The 13788-nt window shown below is 43.6% G+C and overlaps 1 long non-coding RNA gene across 1 annotated transcript; it reads left to right on the top strand.

The window, feature by feature from the left end:
- The first annotated feature begins 371 nt into the window (after positions 1-371).
- LOC147100127 (uncharacterized) lies at positions 372-12845 on the top strand. Its single transcript, XR_015073837.1, has 3 exons — positions 372-2268; positions 5551-5718; positions 6550-12845. It is a non-coding gene; the product is annotated as an uncharacterized LOC147100127 (long non-coding RNA).
- Positions 12846-13788: the final 943 nt, after the last annotated feature.

Raw genomic sequence — 13788 nt, 5'->3', positions numbered from 1 at the left:
TAAATGTTGGCCAGCACACCAGGAGAACTCCCCTGCTCTTCTTCACAGTACCATGGGATTTTTGCATCCACTTGAATAGGTGCACGAGGCCTCCATTTAACATCTCGTCAGAAAGACGGTACCTCCGACATTGCAGCACTCCCTCAGTACTGCACTGAAGCGTCAGCTTCGATTTTGTGCTCAAGTCGTGATGTGGGGCTTGAACCCACCACCGTCTGACTCAGAGGCGAGAGTGCTACCACTGAGACAAGCTGCCACATGCTGAAAAATGGATTAAGCCTGTCCCTTCTATTCCACAGTCTCCAATATAAAAACAGAGTAAATACATCAGAATTTTACAAAGTGGTAGTGAGAAGTTCAAATGATAATTGTAAACCTCTATGCCAGGCTATGTGATCACCTGAACAGCTTGATGGAGATTCTCTCTCTCTGCATTCAGTCTCCTCTCCTGTATGTTGCTAGGTCCATTGTTGCTATAGTACCAGTCAGATGATGTCATAGATATGGGAGTTCTAGGTCACTATCTTGCCCTTTCACCTAAGTCACACTACATTTACATTGTTCAATGTGCTCACAAAACAACGGTAACAGTTCTTCAAAATTGTTCAGATGATAAATAAATACTTACGGTAGTAATCCCACCCTGAGGTTCTTTTGACAGTTTAAGATATCAGAGCTGTTTGACTGCATTATTCCCTGTCATAGCTGCACTATAAATTCTATAACGAATATATACTAGAACCATAGACTTTTACAGCACAGAAGGAGACTATTTATTCCTCCCATTGTGTCTGTGCTAGCTCTTTGCTCGAGCTGTCCGAACCTGATCCCACTGCCCACCCTCTCCCCAAAGGCCTGTGTCTTCCACTGCTTCAAAAACATATCCAATTTTCTCTTAAAAGATGGTCCCTGTCTTATTTATTTGATCCCCAAGGTGCCTCTATTTACCCGTTAGCATCTTTCCATTCAGTGTATACTCTGATTCTTTGTTTCTCTTTCCAGGATGTATTACCTTGCACATATTCACATTACAATGCATTGGCTACCTGACTGCCTGTTGTGCTAACCTCTCTATGTCTTCCTGAAGTCTCTTACAGTCCTCTCTGTTTGCCAAACTTGCTATTAGTAGATATCCTGTGGGATATACTGATGGGAAGCATGCCTGAGGCAGAAAGAAAATGATATGTGATCATGTTTTAGAATGAGATAAATAAAATATATAATCCCTCACTTGAAGCCACAGGCCTTTCCAAACATCCATATAACACATAGATTTGCATTGGTGAACTGCAGCCTTGACCACGGCTGGGAGCTGGACCTTTACTGAAAGCAACTTTTTACAATGTGGCTGCAAATAACAATTAAAATCCACTTTAATCACTGCACTTTGATATTTATATGGTGTCTGTTGACACATGGAAGGTAGGAAGAAGATTCGAGAGAGTTAGTCTAGCCACAGTTGATAAAAAACAGGAAGTCGCTCATGATTAAAGGCAAGTCCAGGCACGAAGGAAAATTACTAAAGGGGGAAGCACCATATGAGGTCATGTGGCAAGAGGGACCCAATAGAGGAGAACAAGTTTTTAGTACAGGTGGCTGGTGTAATACCTGAAGGGTATCTGAAGCTGAAGAACACGTGACCACGCCTGAGTGTACACTGCTTGTGTAACTTCTCCACGCCGAGCTTAATAAAGGCGAAACAAGAAAACTCTGACGTCTAAGGTGGCCTCGTCTGCTCTCTCAGGTGGACATAAAAGATCCCATGGCACTATTTCGAAGAAGAGTAGGGGAGTTATCCCCGGTGTCCTGGGGCCAATATTTCTCCCTCAACCAACGTAACAAAAACAGATTATCTGGTCATTTTCGCATTGCTGTTTGTGGGAGCTTACTGTGCGCAAATTGGTTGCCGCGTTTCCCACGCTACAACAGTGACTCCACTTCAAAAATACTTCATTGGCTGTAAAGCGCTTTGAGACGTCCGGTGGTCATGAAAGGCGCTATATAACTGCAAGTCTTTCTTTCTTTCTAAAGACTCGCACTTAATTCAACTTCGTAATTAATGAACAATTCTACATTGGTGAGCTAGTCCCGACCTGAACTTGAGGCTTTACGAAGACCGGGGACAGTCGACACCGGCCTGAAGTGAAACCTGAATCGCCAAGCACTCGATCCGGACGAGCCCTGGGACAGGAGGTAGACTACTTCCACCGTCGACAACCCACGGTGACAACTATGCAGCAAGACACAGGCTAAAGAACACATACATGAGTGAGTAGTAATTAAATTGGATAGTGAAAGTAAGACAAGTACAAAGTTGTACGGCGTTATGACATGCTAGTGGCTGAGGAAATTACTAGACTAGTTGCACAGTCCTCAAATCTTATAGTCACCTAGTTAGGGGGAGTTGTTCTAAGGGGTAAAGCCATAGTACGGGAGACTGATCATCTCCACATGGGAGCCGGACCCAAAGATAAAGGCACTAAGCGGGTCTGTATTGTAGCTTTTAAAAGCTCCTTATAATAATGTGTCCGTGACTACACAAACCACTCAGGGTCCAGGTATATTGTGTATTAGTAAAACAGGTTTATTAAGCATTAAACATCCAGTACAGAGAAAGTAATACTTAACAAAACGATAGTCACAATCTGATCGTTGAACCCCAGCGTTCCTTACGAGTGACTGTGGCACGGTCTCTTTATTCTCTTGCTGTGTTCTGTTGACTGAAGCTTCTCATCCTCTGGTTTCTCGCTGTGCGCTGCTTTTAGTGTTCAATAGCTGTTGCTTTATATCTTTTTTTTCCTTCAAAATACATAGCAATTTGCAGCTGCTTGGGCTATCTCACCATTCTGACCTTCACAAGAACGGTCTAACATAGAAACATAGAAGACAGGAGCAGGAGTAGGCCATTCGGCCCCTCGAGCCTGCTCCGCCATTCAATGAGATCATGGCTGATCATCCAAATTCAGTATCCTGTCCCTGTTTTCTCCCCATACCCCTTGATCCCTTTAGACTTAAGAAATATATCCAACTCCTTCTTGAATATATTTAATGAATTGGCCTCTACTGCCTTCTGTGGTAGAGAATTCCACAGGTTCACCACTCCCTGGGTGAAGAAATTCCTCCTCATTTCTGTCCTAAATGGCTTACCCCTTATCCTTAGGCTGTGACCCCTGGTTCTGTACTCCCCGACCATCGGGAACATCCTTCCTGCATCTAGTCTGTCCAGTCGTGTCAGAATTTTATAAGTTTCAATGAGATCCCCTCTCATTCTTCTAAACTCCAGCGAGTATAAGCCCAATCGACCCAATCTCTCCTCATATGTCATTCCTGCTATCCCAGGTATCAGCCTGGTGAACCTTTGCTGAACTCCTTCCATGGCAAGCACATCCTTCCTCAGATAAGGCGACCAAAACTGCACACAATACTCAAGATGTAATCTCACCAAAGCCCTGTACAACTGCAGCAAGACATCCTTGTTCCTGTACTCAAACCCTCTCGCTACGAAGGCCAACATACCATTTGCCTTCTTAACCGCCTGCTGCACCTGCATGCTTACCTTCAGCGACTGGTGCACAAGGACACCCAGGTCTCGTTGCACTTCCCCTTCTCCCAATCTATTGCCATTCAGATAATAATCTGCCTTCCTGTTTTTGCCACCAAAGTTGATAACCTCACATTTATCCACATTATATTGCATCTGCCATGCTTCTGCCCAATCACCCAACCTGTCCGAATCATCCTGGAGTTTCTCGGCATCCTCCTCACAGCACACACGCCCACCCAGCTTTGTGTCGTCTGCAAACTTGGAGATATTACATCTAGTTCCCTTGTCTAGATCATTAATATATATTGTGAATAGCTGGGGTCCAAGGACCGATCCCTGCGGTACCCCACTAGTCACTGCCTGCCACTCGGAAAAAGAGCCGTTTATTCCAACTCTTTGCTTTCTGTCTACCAACCAGTTCTCTATCTAAGTCAATACCTTGCCCCCAATCCCATGTGCCTTAACTTTACATGCTAATCTCTTATGCGGGACCTTATCGAAAGCCTTCTGAAAGTCCAAATACACCACATCCACTGGTTCTCCCTTATCTATTTTACCAGTTACATCCTCAAAAAATTCCAGTAGATTAGTCAAGTACGATTTACCTTTTGTAAATCCATGTTGACTTTGTCCAATCCTGTCACTGTTTTCCAAGTGCTCTGCTATTACATCTTTTATAATGGACTCTAGCATTTTCCCCACTACCAATGTCAGGCTTACCAGTTTGTAATTCCCCGTTTTCTCTCTACCACCTTTTTTGAAGAGTGGGGTTGTAGGATTTGACGAATTCCTACGAATAACTGAGATCGACACAGGAGAACAATGAAACAGGTCTTTACTCAACAGAGATGCCACGAGGACTGCCTGGGCAGTCACGTGGTTTGCGATGTGACGTCATCGCGTTTGCCCGCGCTCTTAAAGGGACCACGCCCCGTACATGCAAACTCTATATACAAAACACAGTAATGCCTAACACAATGGTACAGGTTTAGGCTGGTGTTAGAACATCGTTAAAGAGAATTATATACAATCAGCCAGAGTCATTCAGTGGTTCTGCCACAGGGTAACATTAGCTACCCTCCAATTCATGGGAACTGTTCCAGATTCCATTGAATGTTGGAAGATGATCAGCAATGCATCTACTATTTCTAGGGCCACTTCCTTAAGTACCATAGGATGTAGATTATCAGGCCCTGGGGATTTATCGGCCTTCTATCCCATCAATTTCCCTAACACCATTTCCCTACAAATACTGATTTCTTTCAGTTCCTCCCTTTCATCAGACCCTATGTTCCCCGCCATCTCTGGGAGGTTATTTGTGTCCTCCTTTGTGAAGACAGAACCAAAATATGTATTTAATTGGTCTGCCATTTCTTTGTTCCCCATTATAAATTCCCTTGATTCTGACTGCAAGGGACCTACACTTGACTTCACCAATCTTTTTCTCTTCACATATCGATAAAAGCTTTTACAGTCAGTTTTTATGTTCCCTGAAAGCTTACTCTCATATTCTATTTTCCCCTTCTTAATTAATCCCTTTGTCCTCCTTTGTTGAATCCTAAACTGCTCCCAATCCTCAGGTTTACTGCTTTTTCTGGCCAATTTATATGTCCTCTCCTTGGATCTTATGCTATCCCTAATTTCCCTTGTTAGCCACGGTTGAGTCACCTTTTTTGTTTTATTTTTATGCCAAACTGGGATGAACAAATTCTATGATTCCCTCTCTTTTTCTGCTGTGAGCTTTTCTCTGCTTTAGCCTTTCCCATAGCCCATTATCTATGTTTTGTCCTTCACTGTCTTTTTGTTTTTAACATAACAGAAAATCTACATGACCTCAGCACTATTCTCGCAGTTAACATAATGTTGGCTTAATTTTACCATCATGCTTTGGTCTTAGTCATTCGCCATTTTATACTGGCTTTTTAGGTTTTTAACATACAATTTCACATATTATAGTTATTTAATAATGGTTATAGAATCTTAATAATGTTTACTAAATCCTACAGGTACATTCTATTCTACAGTGTGACCGAGAGGGTCTGTATGACCGAGAAATGGAGAAGGTCCATCTTATCAACTTAACTGAAGTCGAGACAGCATTGATTAAGAAATTGGAGAAGACCTGTGTGACCAACCTGATCTCCGTCCTTACCAGAGAAACTTACAGAGAGGCTGTGAGTTTCATTCAGAAACAGATAGATGATGAGATAGTCTGGAACCGGGTAAAATCCTGTTCGAACGAGGCGGGTCGGATGCAGTCAATGGCTGCTACTGTCTCTGAGGATTGTGCAGGAGGGAGCAGAGTTAATACCAGCAAAGTTAATATCAGGCCTGTCACGGCATACTAATGTGGTAAAAGAATTCCTTAAAAAAAAACCTGGGTTGGACACTTGAGGTGTAAAAAAAGGGTTAGGAAAAAGAGAAAGAAGTTAAAAGCCCACAGCCAAAGTTAAAATTGCTGTGCAAAAGAAATAGGCTGTGCTGGTTGCCATGTTGGGATGGGCAATAACGTACCGTTGCCTGCGTGCGCCGGAAGAATTCAAATGAGGCAGGTCGTGACGTCAATCAGCGTGTAATGCTGATTTGACCCACGACCTGATATTTTGGACGTCGCTGCTCGGCCGTACGCTCTCTTTCTTAAAGAAGTTGGTCTCACACCTTTAGAGCTTCCAGCACTTCAACCTGCTTTTGAATGGCTAAACCAGAATGCCTGCTGCAACACCTAGATGGTTTGCTGCTAGCTACAATAACAAAGGAGGAACATCTCCTGTTGTTAGGTGAGCTGCTTAAATTGTTAAAAGGGGGAGGGGGCTGGGAGGCTAACTGGGAAGGTCCGTATGAAATCATGGATAAATTGGGAGAGACCGATCTGAAATTGGCCATTCAAAAACGGGGAAAGAAAATCCAGTACACATGGTATCATGGGGATCAGTGTAAACCCTATAACAAGAAGGGTGCAGATGCTGAATAAAGAATGGATGTCACATTTGGTTTTGCCTCCACAGGTAAACGATGGCCAGGAATATGGAGACAACATGTGGAAGGAGACGACGTATGTTGTGATGATGAAGGAGGAGCAAACGGTGCGATCTTTCCGCAAATATAAAAATCGTATTGAAACCAAAGAATGACACAACAGAACCAGAAAAGAAAAAAACCCGGCTGTCCGGTCCAAATAAATAACCCCAGCGTCAACGGACTGGAAGTACAGGAAACTCTCTTTTTACCGGCACCTAAATAACCGGAAATCTCTCTTAACCGGCAAAATTCAGGAGTAGGTTCAGGTAAGTTTTACTTCATATTAGTGGCCATGTAACCGGGGTTCCTGCACCTGTTGCCATGCAACAGGGACGCCTGGATCTGTGGCCGTGTACGGGGCTCTCGTACCTTAGTAACTATACCTCTCTGTAATCCGGACTTTTTGATCAACCGGCACCGCGCCGGTCCCGTCGGTGCTGGATAAAAGAGAGCTTCCTGTAATAGAATCAGCAACTATTATATAACGATGTGCGCTTTGAGATTGTACCGGTTGTGTTAAATATGAGCTTGAATATGTCAACAGAATTATGTGAAGGGAGTTATTCACAATTAATAGACAAAATGTTAAGAGAATTGGTAAAAGAATTGCGAGTGAAAAATCGGAAACAGGAACCGAGGGCTGAAAGATGTGCCTGAGGGGTCCAGATCATGAAGGAAACGAGGTTTGACAGAATGGCTCGGAATAGGAGCCACAGCAGGGTTGGCAGGAGTAAATAGGATAGATACAGACAGCATGTGGGAACACGATGAGGTAATGAAGAGACGACTAAAGGGATTGTTGGCAAAAATGAACCAACAATGAATTCACTGAGATCATGGCTGACCTGCGACCTAACTCCATATACTCGCCTTTGACCCATATCCCTTAATACCTCTGGTTTTACAAAAATCTATCAATCTCAGATTTAAAATTAACAATTAACCTAGCATCATTTGCGGAAGAGAGTTCCAAACTTCTACCACCCTTTACTTGTAGAAGTGTTTCCTAACTCCACTCCTGAAAGGCCGGGCTCTAATTTTTACACTATGTCCCCTAGCCCTAGACTCCCCAACAGCGGAAACAGTTTCTCTCTATCTACCCTATCAGTTCCCCTTAATGTCCTGAAAACTTCGATAAAATCATCCCTTAATCTTCTAAATTCCAGGGAATATAACCCTAGTTTGTGTAATCGTCCTCGTAATTTAACCTTTGGAGTTCAGGTATCATTCTAGTAAATCTACTCTGCACTCCCTCCACGGCCAGTATATCCTTCCTAAGGTGTGGTGCATAGAACTGAACGCAGTACTCCAGGTGTGGTCCAACCAGGGCTTTGTACAGCTGTAGCATGGCTCCTAACCCCTTGTATTCTAGTCCTCTAGATATAAAGGCCAGCATTCCATTAGTCTTTTTGATTACTTCCTGTACCTGTTCATGACATTTTAATGATCTATGTACTGGACCCCCAAGTCTCTTTGGACCTCCACTGTTTCTAGTTTTTCACCATTTAGAAAGTACTCTGATTTATCCTTTTTAGATCCAAAGTGGATGACCTCACACTTGCCTAATGGATTGAAATCCATTTGCCACAGTTTTGCCCATTCACTTAATCTATCAATATCCCTTTGTAATTTTATGCTTCCATCTACACTGCCTACAATGCTGCCTATCTTTGTCTCATCTGCAAATTTGGATATGTGGCTTTCTATCCCATCATCTAAGTCATTAATAAATACAGTGAATAGTTGAGGTCCCAACACAGATCTCTGCGGGACACCACTAGTCACATCCTGCCAATTTGAGTAACTACCAATTATCCCTACTCTCTGTCTCCTGCCGCTCAGCCAATTCCCGAACCAAAAAGCTAATCTAGCCATTTTAACTCGCTATCTCAGGAACCCTTGCCTCTCCATTGTGGGAGGGTTAGCAGTACTGCTTAATAGTGCTGAACTAGCTGATGGCTTCAAGGGATTGCAAAGAAATGCCAGATATTTCTCCAAATCCAAGCAGTCCAAACCAGTGAGGGATTTCACTGGTCACTAAGGACACTGGGGTCAGATAAAAAAAAGATTTCATATGGGAAGGAGGCAGAAACACTCACAACTCACTAGTGGGCCAGAAATTCGGGGGTCCACACGGGTGAGTACGTGCTGGGTACTCACGCCTAGGCCCAACGGAAGTGCCGGTTTCATACATGCACTGTGCATGCGTGGGAAACCGGAACTTCCGTTCCCTTAAAGGAAGCGGTTCACAGGTCGAACGCGTGCGCCGGAGAGGCAGCGTGTACGCCTGGAACTTCCATTTTTTTTGCAGGTTTCTCCAGGAGGGTAAGTCTCCAGGAGCTACGCTTGTAAAAAGCAGTCGCAGGGCCTGCTTTTAACAAGGTAAGTGGTGAATTAAGTTAAATTAAAACATTTTTTCCACAGGTTTATTATTTTTAAATACTTTAAAGGTAAGTTTATTTTTAGCCCCATTAGAAACTGTAATTCATTTTTTCAAAAATTAAAATTATTGTTTAAAATAGTTACTTTATGTAATTTATAGTTATTTTAAAAATGTGATTTAAAAAAAAAATGTATTTGAAGTTTTAGTGATTTTTGGGGCTGAATTGTATTCATAGATTTGACAGCTCTTCCTGTCAAATCTATGAATACAGATTCCCTGCTACCATTGGCTCTCCATGGCCCACATGATCCCAGGGGACATATCGAACTAACTGCGCCCCTGGGATACGCAAGTACTGCGCGTCGGCAGTTGGAGGAGGCCCAGGATCGGAAACCCACGCGGACCCACAGCTCAAAGGCCGGCGCGTTAGGTAAGTGCAGGTCGGAGGCTTGCACCCACGGGAAGCCTCCAACCCGAATTCCTGGGCCATTGAATACCCATAAAAGAAAGAAAGACTGACTTGTATTTATATAGCGCCTTTCACGACCATCGGACGTCTCAAAGCGTTTTACAGCCAATGAAGTACTTTTTGAAGTGGAGTCACTGTTGTAATGTGGGAAACATAACCATAACATAAAAAAATTATTTGTCAGTGGCACAAATTTGAGCTGTCATTAAAAGACACTTAGAAAGCCAACACCTTTCATGTTTTGAGGAAGCCACGTATATTTAAGGTTGATTCATGGGTACCTGCCATTCCAAAGGAAGTGGGAAATCTGGCATCAATATTCTTGAAGGTCACACACACACACACTAGATCAACTGGGGGAGTAAGTACAACAACTGGGGAAGAGTGTTTATTCCAAGTGCATAGACTCTGCCTGCATTTAATGTGGCAATGCACCCCAAGAGGCTGAAATCATTAAAAATTATATACATAATCAAAGAGCAATTAATCCTATATAAGGGTGTTAGTAATCAACGCCATCCAGTATTTGAACTCTCCTTAGAACCAGTTCTTTGATCGAGCTGTTACCCGGCTAATGTCTCCTGCTTTGGCTCAGCGTCCATAGTTGCCTGATTACGCTTCTGTGAAGCACGTTGGGACGCGATCCGATGTTAAAGTCGCTAGATAAATGCAAATTGTTGTTCAGCTGTGGCTCATCCAAAACTGCAGGAAGTTTCATTAAAAGAAAAATAGTGAAATAAAATAGCTGAGTAAATATCTGTTTTTGAGATTCTGAGAGGTGTGCGGGGGAAGGGGAATAAATCTGAGTGTTACAGTTTTATCGGAAATAATTTACAAGTGTACCCTATCATTTGGTAATCCCGGTGCGGGTGTGTTCAGGGGCGCTGTGGGTGGTAGAGCGATACAGTTGTTTTCAGTTCAAGAAAATTAATCGTCCTGTAAAAATGGCACGAACTGAAGACAACAGCTGTTAATTCGATAAGAGTGAATTACCACAGTTAGCAGTGGCAATTGCAACAAAGGCTTAAAATAACTTGCTTTTAGAACCGTTGTTCATTAACAATCAAAAAATTGTGGGGAAAAATAACCTATTTAAGTAGGATAATGATATTGGTCTGGAATTTGCGGTCCAGATGACGACGAGCTGACAGCATTCGGCGCCAATCTGCCTTTGAAACTGACCGCACCTTCGGGATTTGGCGCATGTGGAAATCCTGAAGTTGCGGTCTGTCATTCACTGCTCCGACACAGGCTGCGCTGTGCCCCCACCCTCCCCCCACAGAGCCGGCAAACCATGAAATCTCTCAAATCAGGGAAACTGACGAAATTGGCTCTTCTGCGGTAACACCGCTGTTAAATTCCCCACTAAAGGTTAGACCCAAAGGGATTAGGTGTAACTGGGGTTTTAACAGTGGATTGACTGCTAAACAAAGGTTATGGGCCTGTATAACTAATTTTAATTTTGTGCAGTGTGAAATTCATACATTTTAATAAAAATTAAAAATTTTAAGAAACTTTTTAAATAAACATTTTTTTAAAATTTTGTTCATCTTTATTTCAGGTTTGTCTTTTCCTCATGTGAGAGCCCCAATCTTTGTTTTGCTCTCTTTAACATTTTTGTAAAAAGTTAGAATTTTCAGAGCTTACCGACTTCCTTGTTCGCTATCGGTGAGAATTCTGCGTTTTGATTGGTTGCTTAGACAGCTTGTTGACGTCACAGCAGCTCGCACTCGGGGAGCCCCACTATACTCCGTTGATATGAATTGAACGTCAGAAAACCCGAACTTCTCGACACAGGGATCGCAAGATCTTTGAGCGAAGCTTACTTCGGGGCCGGCGGTGAACGCATTCACTTCGCCACTGACCGCAAATTCCAGATCAAGACATGATAAAATCCAGATAACCTTTAGCACTTTTTAAAAATTCATTCATAGGGATGTGGGGGTCGCTGGAAAAGCCAGCATTTATTGCCCATCCCTAATTGCCCTCGAGAAGGCGGTGGTGAGCCGCCTTCTTAAACCGCTTCAGTCCGTGTGGTGAAGGTACTCCCACAGTGCCGTTAGGGAGGGAGTTCCAGGATTTTGACCCAGCGACGATGAAGGATCGGCCGATATACTTCCAAGTCAGGATGGTGTGTGACTTAGAGGGGAACTTGGAGGTGGTGGTGTTCCCATGCACCTGCTGCCCTTGTCCTTCTAGGTGGTAGAGATCTTGGGTTTGGGAGGTGCTGCCAAAGAAGCCTTGGCGAGTTGCTGCAGTGCATCTTGTAGATGGTACACACTGCAGCCATGGTACGTTGGTGGTGGAGGGAGTGAATGAATGTTTAAGGTGGCGAATGGGGTGCTAATCAAATAGGCTGCTTTGTCCTGGCTGGTGCCGAGCTTCTTGAGTGTTGTTGGAGCTGCACTCATCCAGGCAAGTGGAGAGTATTCCACCACACTCCTGACTTGTGCCTTGTAGATGGTGGAAAGGCTTTGGGGAGTCAGGAAGTGAGTCAATTGCTGCAGAATACCTAGCCTCTGACCTGCTCTTGTAGCCACAGTATTTATATGGCTGCTCCAGTTAAGTTTCTTGTTACATACACAGTGTTATGTAACATAAAAAGCAATTGTGGCTCTTTCCAAGCAAAATGTTGGCTTAACAGCAGAAAAATTAATGTCAGAGTGAGCTAATGCTGATAGAAATGCACAATGAAGGAAGGGAACAGCGAACATCTAATTAAACATGTATATTCCCCTTAATGTGTCCAATTTTTGGCAATAACATTTGAACAAGTCTCAACAAGCAATGCCCTGAACATGGGGGTAAAGTCCTCATTTAACAAAGGCTAACACAAGGATCTTCTCTTCAACATCATTCTCCTAGAAACAGACATTCTGGTCCCACAGCCATACAGCATTTTCAGTAAATATACTTTTGCTGGCCAATATATCAGATGAAATTTGGAATGAGGTAACTGAAGTCTGAAACAATCGGCTGGTTTATTGTTTTGAGTGTTTGATCTATCCCTCTCTGAAAGAATACAAAACGTCTATATTTTATTTGAACCATATTACATTTTTGCAACAGAATACATGCCAAGAGAAAAAAAACATTAAAAAAATTTACATTCTGTAATGCCATTTATAAAATTACAGATCACGTTTACTTTGCCCAGACAGTGCCTTGTATAAGCCAAGGAATATTGCAAGAAAATGGAAAAATGATGACAAGATGATTATGTGTAACCCAGAACACCTGGATTTGAAAAAAGGCATCATCTGTTCTCGTCTGTGTGGAACTTATTTAATTTACTCTTAAGCCAAAATCTGAGACACTGAAAGTTCTTTATATAAATAGCCTGTAAAGTTAATTCTTGTAATATAGTGATGGATTGCCCTCAATTTTTATATTTTGGCTAATAAAAGTAATCCTGAATCAGGATTTCCCTATGCTTGTTCTAAATATTTGTAATCATTAAGGTCTTTCCCACAATCTCTACGTAGTTGACAGCAGCTTCACATACAACATGCCTTGGATCACATCTGATAGTTACATTAAAAGATGACTATTGATAAAAGCTATCGGTCAATGCCAAATGGAATTGTGAGATGCTGGTTCAACATTCCCAACTATCCCGAGTTCCTGATCTCAGCCATGTCACAAACTGCGCCACACAGAATCTGGAATTTTAACCTCCCTTGCCTGGCGAGAATGGTGCGTAAGGGAGGGTGAAAATTAGGCTGAGCCCACTTACCTGAGCCTGAGGTCGCTCCGTTCCCGGCCGGCGTCATTTCACCGTCGCCGATTTTCAAGTTGGCCGAGGCTCCCGCTATAGCCAGGCAGGGGCCTCTATAACATTCAAAAGTCACGGCCCAATGACATCATCAGCGTCGCAATGTGATATTAACTTAAAGTCAGGAGGAGAGCCACACTGTCTGCAGCAGAACCACAGCAGGAGATACCAACTGGCCAGAAGAGGCCAAGTTACATTTTAAAAAACGACTTCTGTCAGAACTCCTTGTGGCCCCAGAGGAGCAGGAGGGCTCCCCCCAGGCCCCGCAAGCGTCCTTGGGCCTCTCGAATCCTGGCCTCCCTCTGATCACTTCCAGACCCCTCGTCCCAGTGAGTGTCAGGGACTGTTCCCAAGAGACACCCTCTGACCCCTCCTCCCAGTGAGTGCCAGGGACTGTTCCCAAGAGACACCATCTGATCCCTCCTCCCAGTGACTGCCAGGGACTGTTCCCAAGTGACACCCTCTGACCCCCTCATCCCAGTGTCAGGGACTGTTCCCAAGAGACACCCTCTGACCCCTCCTCCCAGCGAGTGCCAGGGACTGTTCCCAAGAGACACCCTCTGACCCCTCCTCCCAGCGAGTGCCAGGGACTGTTCCCA

This window comes from Somniosus microcephalus, chromosome 27 (genome assembly GCF_052327205.1).
Source record: "Somniosus microcephalus isolate GS21.2 chromosome 27, FLI_Smic_1.0, whole genome shotgun sequence".
Classification (NCBI taxonomy): Eukaryota; Metazoa; Chordata; class Chondrichthyes; order Squaliformes; family Somniosidae; genus Somniosus; species Somniosus microcephalus.
Note: the sequence above shows the minus strand (reverse complement) of the source record. Positions and strands in the feature narration are given on the sequence as shown.